Here is a 12,135-nt window from a genome sequence, read left to right as displayed (position 1 = left end):
TTTATTTAAAATCAATTCATTAAACCATACTCTAACAAATAATTAAATGAATAAATCATATTTGTTTAATTAACCCCTCTCCACATTTAAATAAATCAACATGTATTTAAATCTCAAAAAACCCTCCCACTTGCATTCTCCTACAAATGCAAGTTGTACAATTTTAGTTGAAATAAATGAATTTTATTTTAATTAAAATCCCCTTTTATCCTCACCCACTTGCTCACTAACTTTCTTCTAGACTCTTCTAATCATCTTCTAGACTCTTCTGACCTCCTTCTATACTCTTCTAACCCCTTCTAATTAGCCTAATCACCCTCTCTAATCATTTGCACATTCCCAAACAAAGGCCACTTCTCAAAAATGCCTCAAAGTCTTTGAAATGCGTTAAAGGCTTTTATTCTTCAACAAGTTAACCCCAGAGTCTTTCAAAGCCTTTATGGCTCTTACATAACCATTAATGGTAAATTTAACTTCCCAACATGGTTAGAGACTTTCCCTCTAACTCAACCCTCATTTAACTCGCGAGTCTCTTCAAGCATTTATTACTTTGACCATGTTTATCTCCATTAACTATTGCACAAGATTTTATCCATTGGATAAAAACATTATCCATTTGATAAAAGCTTTATCCACTAACTCAAGCCTAACCAAACCCTCCTAGGGTAACCCTCATGTCATCTCAAGCATTTAATGCTTCTTCTTTCTCCTCTCAAGGCATCTCATGTTGACACTTGTCATCATGGGATTGGGTGGAAAGCCATCACATGGATCCCAAACCCATCAATCTTGGCCATTCAATCAACATTTTTCCCTATAAAAGGACCTCGTTCCCCAAGCAAAAAAGGAGAAGGAGCAAAGCATTTCAGTATTGTTATTATAGTAAAATTCACATAGACATTAATTAGGAGCTTTCTCATAGCAAATCTTTTACACTTGCATAAGCATTTGTTTTCATTTACAACTATCTTGAATCCTCATATGGCATCCATGGATAGTGCTAAAAGCTGAGAGATACACTCATTAGGATTTGGAGAGGAGAGGAACAAGGAAGAGCCAACATCATCAAGCATATAGAAGGAGTATTAGAGTTGTTTAGTTCTCTATTGTCCTCTTTACTTTGTTATTAATCTTTCTTGATTTGCTTTGAAATGGATTCATTTTTCGTGTTATGCTTATGGTTGAAAGTTTACTAATAGGATTTCTTTATTGTCCACTAATCCATTTTTCACAGCATCAACTAGTATGATTGACCAGAGTTTTGGCTGTCATTTAATTGCGTTGGCTTTCACATATATGCAATGGAATTTTGACACTAATTGGTCTTATCGTCCATAGTTAAGTAAATTCCAACTTAGACCTGATAAGAACTTAAATTTATATTAGAGGTAAAATTCAGATTGATTCACTTTTTTATATAGACTTAAGTAAAACAAGGGTTCAGACTAATATTTGGTGGGCAATCTTATTTGGCTTTACGCTTACAAATTGCATTCACTGGATAAATGTTTTGTTGAATCTATTTTGAAGCCATCATTTTAACGCAAGCAAAAGGATATTAGCACAGATTTTAGATTTCAACTTTACACCTACCAATTTCATTTTGCTTAATAGTCTCTTTAGTTTTCTCAACACATCGATGTTGGAAAAAGATTGTTGAATTTGGAGTTAAACTTGTCCATAGCATTTGTTTGATAGCTTCTAAATATTTTCAATGCATTCATTGTGTGCATACCCTGTAACCCATGCATTTTCATGAGGTGACGTCTTTTTAAAGAATTATGTCAAATAGTTAATTTACATTTGCATTTATAGTCGATTTAAAGACTCTTCAACACTTTTTGGGAGGCATATCCTGCAAAATTGCATTTACTTGAAAGTTTCTAAAGCCTTCACAACAAATTCATTTTCTGACTATCGTGCTAGGAGGAAATTGGCATTAAAATTTATAAACGTCCTATTCAACAAATCTATTTTGCGCATATCTTGTTGTCAATGCATTCCGCAAGATGACATATTTTTATGGCATTTTGTCAAAATACCAAAGAGTCAGTTGTACACCTACACTATATGTAATAACAATTCATTGAGGCATTATGTCAAAATAGCGCCACCCTCCTTTATACTGTGATCGATGCACATACCCTCTACACATGCACTCAAGATTTTTTTTAATCTCCCGTTTGCTTGACGCCAATGTATTATGCGATAGGAAATTTAATATGCCCCACAAAATGTAAAGTAAGCTACAATCGATGACTGTACTACTCGTGAGCTTCAAGAAGAGCATTGACTTGGTTCAAGTGTCGTGTTCGAACTGACTCAATAGTAGACTTCGGCTATACACCAGGAAATTGCATTTTCTTAAAACCAGCTCGATAAATCTTGCATACATTTGTACAGGCTGAAATATTAGGCGGTGTAAATCTTTGTTCATTCTTTTAAAGGACTTTATATCATTCTCTAAATCGACTTGTTCACCTAAATTTGTTATCATTTGCTAATATTTGTTGAGTTAACCTCTATTCTAGCAGCTTTTGGTGTCCTTTGCTATAGACTGTGACTTGTTAGAGGTGTCTAATTACTTGGTAGCCAATTCAAATTTGTCTGCCTTTGACTTTGAATCAAATGACTTCTAGATTGACTTCTAGCATTACACTTCATATTTGTTGGTGACTTGATGGAAGATGTCTAATTTTGACAGAGGCATAGTATTTTGTGTTTGAGGCATGAGAACCTAGCCTTTTTGTTGATTGAATTGACCTGTAAGAGGTATAAGAAGTTTCAGCCTTTTTTGTGGCATGGATCTGACCTTATTGACTATGAAATTGGCATGATTTGGCATCAATTTATCAGTTTTGGGCAATATTTGCAACCCCTTCGATCGAATGCTTTTTTTAGAGAAAATTATGGCTTGATCTACAAGCTTTGCCTGTCGGCCTGCATTTTAAAACTCTATTTTTGGCTTTTGGAGCAATTCTCTTTTGCACATGGCTATCTAGCACTTCTATTTTGGAGTAATAATCTATCTTTCATCATCATCGACTTATACATTTAGGTGTTGTGACCTGCTAGTTTGTTAATGGCTTCTAAATTTGGTACTTCTATTTTTTGGAACCTTTCTACTCTCAATCTTCATTTAGCATCCAGATTAGACGTCCATTCTTCGATTGACTTGTTATAGATTGTGTAGATTTGTAAGTTTTTCTTTACCTCCTCAAATTATTTTGATAAAACATTTTTTTAATTTGATTTGCTAACCAAACGTCTAACAAGGTGTAATTGCAAGGTATCAAGGAGGATTTCTAACAAGTTGTGTTTGCAGATTTTCAAGGTGTCAAATTTTTAAGCTTTTCTTTAAAATCATTTAATGGTGAAAATTGATCAAACCTAGGATAGGCAAATTGATTTTTTGCAACAAATGGCTTAGAAAGAACCTGTATTTGTATTTCGTAAAATCTTGTAAATTCATATTTTTGTTGTATTGGTTAAAAAGAACCATCATTTTGCTATCTTGGTTTAAAAGAATCATTATTTTGCTATCTTGGTTACAAAGAACCATCATTTTGCGATCATGGTTTAATACGAACAACACACTTTGCAATCTTCACTAAAATGAACAACACACTTTGCAATCTTGGTTAAAACGAACAATCTCATATTGCAATATTGTTTAAAACGAACAATCAATTTGTCATTTTGGGTTTGAGAATTCACAGCATTTCAAGTGCCTTGGTCTATTTTGCATGTGATTTTTTGACAATTGATGATCAAATAGAGAAGAATTCAAACTACTGACAATGTCTTGCAGGGCCTAGCATGGACATCTTTTTAAAATAATTGTTCATTTCCTTTATCTACTTGCTTAAAATAGGCACATAGCTTAAGTAAAGGGTTGATTGAACATTGTCTGCCATGCTTGTAAAGTGATAGGCATATGTTCTCCCCTTAATTGGGTGACCAAAAAGATAGACTCACTCTTTCAATTCATTGCATTAAGATAACACCTTTAGAAGCACTGCCCTCCTGAGTAGCTAATAAGACCAAGTGAGAGGGGAATGACGTAAGTGGGAATGACTAAAGCCAAGTTATTCCAACCCACTATAATCAAATGTGGTTGTGATGAAAATCACATCCAACGACAGTGTTCACTGATAGCCCTCCCCTAGTATCCTTGTGATGCGTAAAGCCTCTGTTCTAAAGGTTGGGAGGCCTCTCCAGGGATTTTATCATTGACACACCGAACATAAACCCTTTTTACAAACCATAAGTGTAGAATCTAGCCGAGTTAGTAAACAAATGTTATAATATCACCATGCAAGGATGGGGAAGAATCCACCCTCAATAAGTCACCATAAGGCTCCCAAGAAAATGATTCAATTGAGAAACAATTCTCTTTGGGTCAAATTCTGGCAAAAGGCAAAAAAATGGGCGCACCCTAAGGTGTGACATGGTTGTTTGAACTGACTAAGATTCCAAGTTGTGAGTTATGATATCATAATGACCACTTGAGAATAGGAGAGTCTGATTCACATGTCTTCAATTGTTCAAAACCTGTGGAAATTATTGGGGTTTGAAAAGATCCTAAAACATACACATTTCATTGAATTCATCTCAAAGTTACTCTACCAAGAAAAAATGTGTTCATGTGCTTGATGTGTCTTCTTGTCAAAATCAAACATTCAAAACAAGTACATATCCTCATCTGATCAAAACAAGTCGCTACAACAATTTATCCAAATGCATCATATTCTCAAGTCCCTCAAGCATATCGAGAAGATTATTCACCGCCAATTCAAAAAGAAGAAACCTAGCCAAAAAGAGATCTTAAAGAAGAGAAGCTTTCTCTACATAAAACGTAAACTCTTGTTAAAACATTGAACATTCCTTCATTATTTTCATGACTATATACATGGTTATGGAAATGAGTTTGACGAAGAACCTTTGAGATCATGTGCCTTTCAACAAAGATTCGCCTCATCCCAATCTCTCAATAGAAGTGGTCAAATCTCCTTGTCTAATCTGTCTCAACAATAAATCATCTATCGAGTCATACCCCGTTTAGGGTAACCTTTCATCCATTCTTATTTTCCAACTCATCTTCTTTCAAAATATCATCCAATCATCTTACATTCCATAACCCAAAAATATCCCACTAGAAGCTCCAAAGTTTGCGTTTATTGTGAGAATCCATCAAACAAATCACAATCTATTCAACTTTCAACATTAACAAGTTTTGTCCTTGGTCTCTTTTAGATCTTGCACATTTATCCAGTAGATCAACTTGTTAGTATATCTCTAACATCTAGGATCAATCATCCTAAGAGGTTATACTAGTCATATATGATAGGTAGATCTAACTATCTAACTCATGATTGCATCCTTTCGTAGTTAGATAGCTTGTGAAAGTCAATCACAACACTTGTTATACCTTACCTCAAAAAATTGTTGTACACCAAACTAAAGATCTTTAGAGTACTTTATTGATGAACTTGTGGTCTCGAGAATCATTCATCCATAACAAACAATTCATCTCATTCTAGTCAAACATTGGAGCTATAGAAAGAGATAGATTGACACATTCATCACAATCTCGCTTTCATAAACAGATTTTCACATGGCTGAGACTAGATCCATGAGGCGTAAGCAAGTATAATTACAACATGACTTAGAGGATGATGAAACTGTCAATCCTTTTCACCGTAAATAATTTGTAGGAGAAGAAGATTCACAAACTCCTACACAAGAAGAAATAGAAGAAGCAACTGGTAATCCTAGGTTCGACAAGATCTTTGATATGATCCTCAAAGGGAATGCAAATGCTCACTTTCTCAAATTCGCACAAGAAGGTGTAAAACTCTTTCCTCGCTATGATGTTTCCCAAGTAGTAGAAACAAATGATCGAGTAGAAACTAGTAAACATCAGAACAAGGAACAAAACAAAGTTGTAGATGCAATGGCTGCAACAACCTCTCTCCTAGGTCTACCACAAAATTCTACACACTACGAGTTCTTAGAAGAACAACTATGGATCCTCGCTTATGATATCCCAAAATTTGAAATGATACACTAGTACATTTGGAGCAGTTTTTCGACAATCGTTTGTCAGAACTTAGACAAATAGATGTCGGAATTCTGACGTATTTGTTTGTCGCTATTTTTTCGTCGGTGATTCCAATGATGTAATTCACGTTGAAATTCAAACGACACCACATCAGAAATTTCTATACACCCGCGACATATTTTTTTGACAAGGAGACGTCGAAATTCCAACCTCGTTGCATCCTTTATCATCATAACCTTTGTCAATGACCCTTTATTTATCGTTGTAACCTTTGCTGATGCATTTTACATTGTTAGTGTCGATTAGGATAAGTCTTACCGATAGCCTCATCAATTATCGGCAAGACAAGATTTCTCCATTGCCGCTAGGCGACATGTTTGTTTGACGAGGAGACATCGAAATTCCGACCTCGTTGCATCCTTTATCATTGTAACCTTTACTAATGACCCTTTAACATCATAACCTTTGTCGATGCATTTTGCTTTTGCCTATTTCCATCAGGATAAGTCTTACCGATAGCCTCATCGACTATCGACAAGACATGATTTCTCCATTGCTGCTAGTGTGTGTTTTGCGGATGAACCATCTTCAAGGAGATGTCATAATTTTGATGATTATGACGATGAACAAGGTTGCATACTATGATGTTTTTATCGTCGTGGGTATGGCAACATCATCGTCGGTTGTCTTGTGGTGTTCGTTGGAATTCTGACCTTCCTCAACATTTAAAAATAAATAAAAAATCCCAACTGTTTTTGTCTACACCGATGACCCTTTATCAACGTAACCTTTGCCGATGCATTTTACTTTTTGCCAGTGTCCATTGGGATAAATCGTACCAATAGCCTCATCGGATATCAACAAGACAATATTTCTCCATTGTCGCTAGTGTGTGTTATGTCGATGGACTTGAACGGTGTATGCTATCCCGATCACATGCTTCTACTTATCGGTGTTACCATCGGGCTGACTTTTGTCAATTACAAAGGATTAATATCAGCAGTATTAATATCAGTGAGCCTACAAAGGATTAAGCGCGGTAGGTACTTCATTATCAGGAAGATAAAGATGAAATAGCTACAAGAATGCACGAGAAGACTTATCATAAGAAATCATAATAATAAATGCCAAAAATGTCTTGCAGCCAGCACATAAAGCATTCATAAATAGTCATACATATAGTCATATTGTTGTTTAAAAATACTCTCAAAGGAAGATATTATAAAGATAGAGACCTAGAACTAAGTATGCAGTCATGGATAACAGTGTAGGGTTAGGTATAGTCCTAGAACTTGTTTAAAGGGCAACATGTGATAGTGCACGTGCCTAAGGAAAACTCTACAAAATAGTGAGCAACAAGACTATCAAGAACAATATTTCAGTCTTAGGCATACATAGCTCAAGGAGATAATGATTAACAAAGAAAGCACTTACAAAGATATATCTAGTCATAAAAGATAATCATCTGAGTTGGAGACATGAGAATATTGTAGAACACAAAGTAGACAGTGCCATCATAAGGCGCACACTCCATTTCAAGGCCCCGAACTTAAGGGAAATATAAGGAGATTCCATCAATGCCAATTGTAGTCAATAAAAGCCTTGTCGCAAAGCAAATCAAAGACAAAGTACAATTATAGAGAGATAAGAATATCAAGTCTATCAAAGAAAAAAAAGAACTCAAAGGCATTCAAAAATGTAATAGTCATAAGGCATGCACAGAGGCTCAGTACAATGGTGATACAGTGTTGCAGACCAGTAATGGGGAGTGAAGAATAAGGATTGTGATAGAAATCAGGTTCTAAATACAAAGGCACATGACAATATGTTTGAGATTAGACAATGCAACATAGAGATATGATCACCTTCTATGAGAAATGAAAGTGCAGTCATGATAGTATTTTTTAGTAGATTGGACTACCATAAACATGCACATGGAAATGACTAAAGGGTGGGAGTTTCAGTTAAGTGAACTTCAAGTTGGAATGCAAGTTCTTAGTATCATTCATCAGTTAGAATCCCTTCATTGGTCATACACGAGACAAGATGGCTTATAGATAATTTAACAGCTAAGTTACCGATTTGGGTACGCATACGGATACAAAATCGGGTACAAATTCACGAAATCGGCAAAAATAAATAAAAATCTTTGGGTATGGGTACGGGTATGTCTGTACACACACACACACACACACACACACACACACACACACACACACACACATATGACAAAATCTACTCCAATGATATAAAAGTAGCTGAGAGCAAATGTAATCTTGAATTTATTTAGTTTATGATAGACTAAAATGAAATCAAAGTAAACACTCATACAGTGAATAGCATAGATGCAGAAACTAATTTGATTATTGATGCTCAATTTGGTCTACACCTCATCGGCTTTGGCTTATTACCTATCAAAAAAAATAAAAATTGTTAAAACAATATAATGAACAACTCACTAATGGACAATAATCATGCCCCCCTTCAATGTGACTATGATGCCTACAATGTTTCTCATTTGTTCTGATTAGAAGTCTTCTAGTCTTTAAGCCCTTACAATTTTTGCAGGGACAATAACATTTTCCATCACCTTTTCTTTTCAAGCTAGACCATAATCTAGCAATTGTCTCCTTATTTTGTTCTTTGCGGATATTATCTAACATGATCTTTCTTCACAGGCAAGAAAAATTGAGCTATGGAAACTTTGGTCTACAACCTTCACAAACTAAGCAAAATGATGTCGCAAGTACAAAAGTCTTCTTAGAACTAGTTATAAAGAACTTAAAATGTTAGTTATGAAATGATGTTTTAGTATAATATACCAAATGAAATACTTAAACATAGAAAAATTGCAAAACGAACCAAAACCATTGAATATTCAACACAGTAACATCATGAACAATAGTAATTGACAGATCACAAGAGAATCAACTATATTACAACAATGTCAAAGCACTCTGATAAGATCAAAGTAGTGATGAGGTCAGGAAGGTTCACAAATATTTGAGGGATCCTATAGCCTCTCTACATCACTAGGATTCTCTAGAGTTTGCAGACTAGGCCAAGCAGTAAGTCAAGAGTAGCTACATTTAAAGGAGCTTGGAGGTGACCAACTCCCATCCATCTATGATTTGGCTCCTGTAAACCAACCATCAGCCGGGCATCTTGAAGGTGGAACTAAGATGAGACAAGGCAGGCAAAGATCCTCTCAAGGTACAGATTGGAGGATATAAAGCTTATCGAACATTTCTTGGAGTGATTAAAAATGAAAATGTGATTGTGGCTACTTATCAAATGGTTTTCAAGATTCCTTTGAAGCAAAAACATGTGTTGTTATAAGATGGTAGATATGGACAAGCTTTCACTTTGACAAATTTTTCCAAAATGTATGCTTCAAAAGTATCTTAAAGAATAACTAGGAATAGTGGAGTCCATTTATTTGTTAGAGGTTTTGTTCAGTTTATATTGAACCCATTAAGCAGATTATAAACATTTGTATTCATAAGGAAAAGCAAAAGTTACAAAAAATTAAAAATCTACACTAACGGCAATAGTCAGCCCGATGGTAACACTTAAAACAAGTAGAAGCATGTGATCAAGATAGAATACACCGATGAAGTCCATTGGCATAACACACACAAGCAACAATGGAGAAATATTGTGTTGTCGATAGTCGATGAGGCTATAGGTAAGACTATTCTTGATGAGAATATTGGCAAAGCTGATGCTGAGGAGACATAACATATTAGGAGGAGCTATGCCAAGGGAAAAGACATCGGGGAAATTATGCCCATCGTTTGAACACATTTTAAGCTATCCTGATGTTTGATGAGACTAACTGGATAACTCGTATCGGTTAGCAGGAATAGAGGTCATCAACTTATGTTATCCCGATGAGTAAGAAGAAATTAGGAGGTTGTGAAAATCATCAGATCGACATATTTCAATCAACAGGTAATCTCAATGTATTGAAGAAAGGGACAAAGTTATGCTGATGGCACCAAAATAAAATTACATTGGGGAGACCTATGCCTATGAGCCGTTGTCAAATCAAATTTCAAAACTGAAGCAAAGAACTCTTGTTAAATGCTTGCATCGGGTTCACATGAAGCCAATTTATGGGACGCTAATCATTGTGAGTTTGGTATTTAATACATTTGTTATCTAATTGAAGTTGCCTGACATAAATCTCACATAGTGGAGGAAGTTGGCAGAATATAGACTTCTAATTCGTAAAGGGTAGAGTGAGAAGTTCCAGTTGCAGAAATGGAGGCATCTAATTCTATAGGGAAACAGAGTTCAGAGTCAAGAGCTGAGAAATCCAAAACAGGAGAAGACGCCCCAGTTAGAAAATTGAACCAAGATATGATTGATCAAATGCAAGCACTTGGCCCTAAGTCTAGAAGATCGAAACAACATCTACCAGGTTGGGATTAATTGGAAGATAGATACAAGGATGTTGGGGATGTTTGGACTAGGGTAAGGGGTTCTTAATTATTTTTATTCCATTACTTGAGGAGAAATAGGGAGGTGTCGCTATGCAACCCTTGGCTTATAAATCTGGGTAAGCTAATTGTACCTAATGTTTTTGTAAATCTGAAAGTTTTAGAGATTCTAGTGAGAAATTATAATTCCACGGGTAGATACATTCAAACTCCAAATGGAGAAGCCTTCATAAGGTTTTCAGTAAATACTATAAATGAAGTGTTCAACCTAGATTCTAGTTTTGATAAACCTCTATCCTTTGGGGAATTGGAAGAGGAATATCAAAGAATGGACACTACATACCTTGGGTGGAAACTAGCTGTCCATAAAGAAGAAGTGGGAGAACTTACAAAACAGGATGGGCCACCATTTAACATTGATTTGTTTAGACATTACCTTCAGTACACCTATATGGCTTGTGGGTAGTTAGGGGGCGTTGAGGATCCAGACCTCATGAGTATTGGGCCATTAGTTTTAGCTTTAGACATTCAAATGTACGAACCCAGGGCGTTTGATTATGAGTCATATTTGGTGGAGAGATTGCATGAGGGTTTTTTGAACATCAGGGATAATAATTGCCCTAGTTTTAAGTTTTACTCATTATTGATGCATTTAATCTTATTCTATGGACGTTTTAGGGGTATGTGGCTCGAGGAATTGAGGCTTAACGTTAGAAACAGGCAAGGGGAGGAGCAACCTATTCAATTATGGACTTTCGTTTGGGATTCTCATTACACAAGATCAAATTATGTCAGATTTGAGTAATGGGTGGTAAAGCCAATTTATCGGATGTATAGATTTACTTGTGATGGATCAATCTCAAATGATATTAAAAGATTTTTAAGACCTAAAGATTTTGATGACAGAAAGATAGTGAATCATAACTAGGGAGATTGGTATGTCCATAAGGACTTCACATGTTTCAGGATATATGGGTTTGAAGGAACTCCCTATATGTTTAAAAAATGTGTTCCCGACCGAATAGCATACTTGGAGATTGTCAGACAATTAAGTGTCTCAAATGCTAAAAACTTTGGGGATCTACATAAGTAGGCTTTCTTGCCAGGTACTCTCAGCTTTGGAGATTTCACAATTGTTTCAACAAAATCCTATGATGTAATTGACAAGAAATTAATGGAAGAATTTAATTTATTCAAACATTTTGCAAGAAAGAATTATGATCTGGAAGGATATATCCACTACTGCAAGAAAAGGCAAAATCTAGGTGATTATTTGCATGTGAGTCTGGAAGCGGAAGATATATTTAGGAACATGGAAGATGCAGAGGCTCAAGAAGTGATTAATAACCTAAACAAGCAATTGGAGGAGAAAAGATAGAGGTTAAGGAGATGGATTCAGAAGAATAAATGTTAGAAAATGAGCCAGAAGACATTGAAGCCATTTCTAGGTCACAGGCAAAAGATGTGGAAGAAGAGTTCAATGAAGATGATCAAATTGTAACTAAAATGGAAATTTATAAAGATGCAAGACTGGATGGACATGTTGCTTTTGTGGCACATGATGTATTTGTTAAATCCAGAGAATTTAAGTCTTTTCTTTATAATTTCAAAGGCAAAAAGCTGAGG

This window comes from Cryptomeria japonica, chromosome 9 (genome assembly GCF_030272615.1).
Source record: "Cryptomeria japonica chromosome 9, Sugi_1.0, whole genome shotgun sequence".
NCBI classification, from domain to species: domain Eukaryota; kingdom Viridiplantae; phylum Streptophyta; class Pinopsida; order Cupressales; family Cupressaceae; genus Cryptomeria; species Cryptomeria japonica.
The sequence above is the reverse complement of the archived record's forward strand: the minus strand, read 5'-3'. Positions refer to the sequence as shown.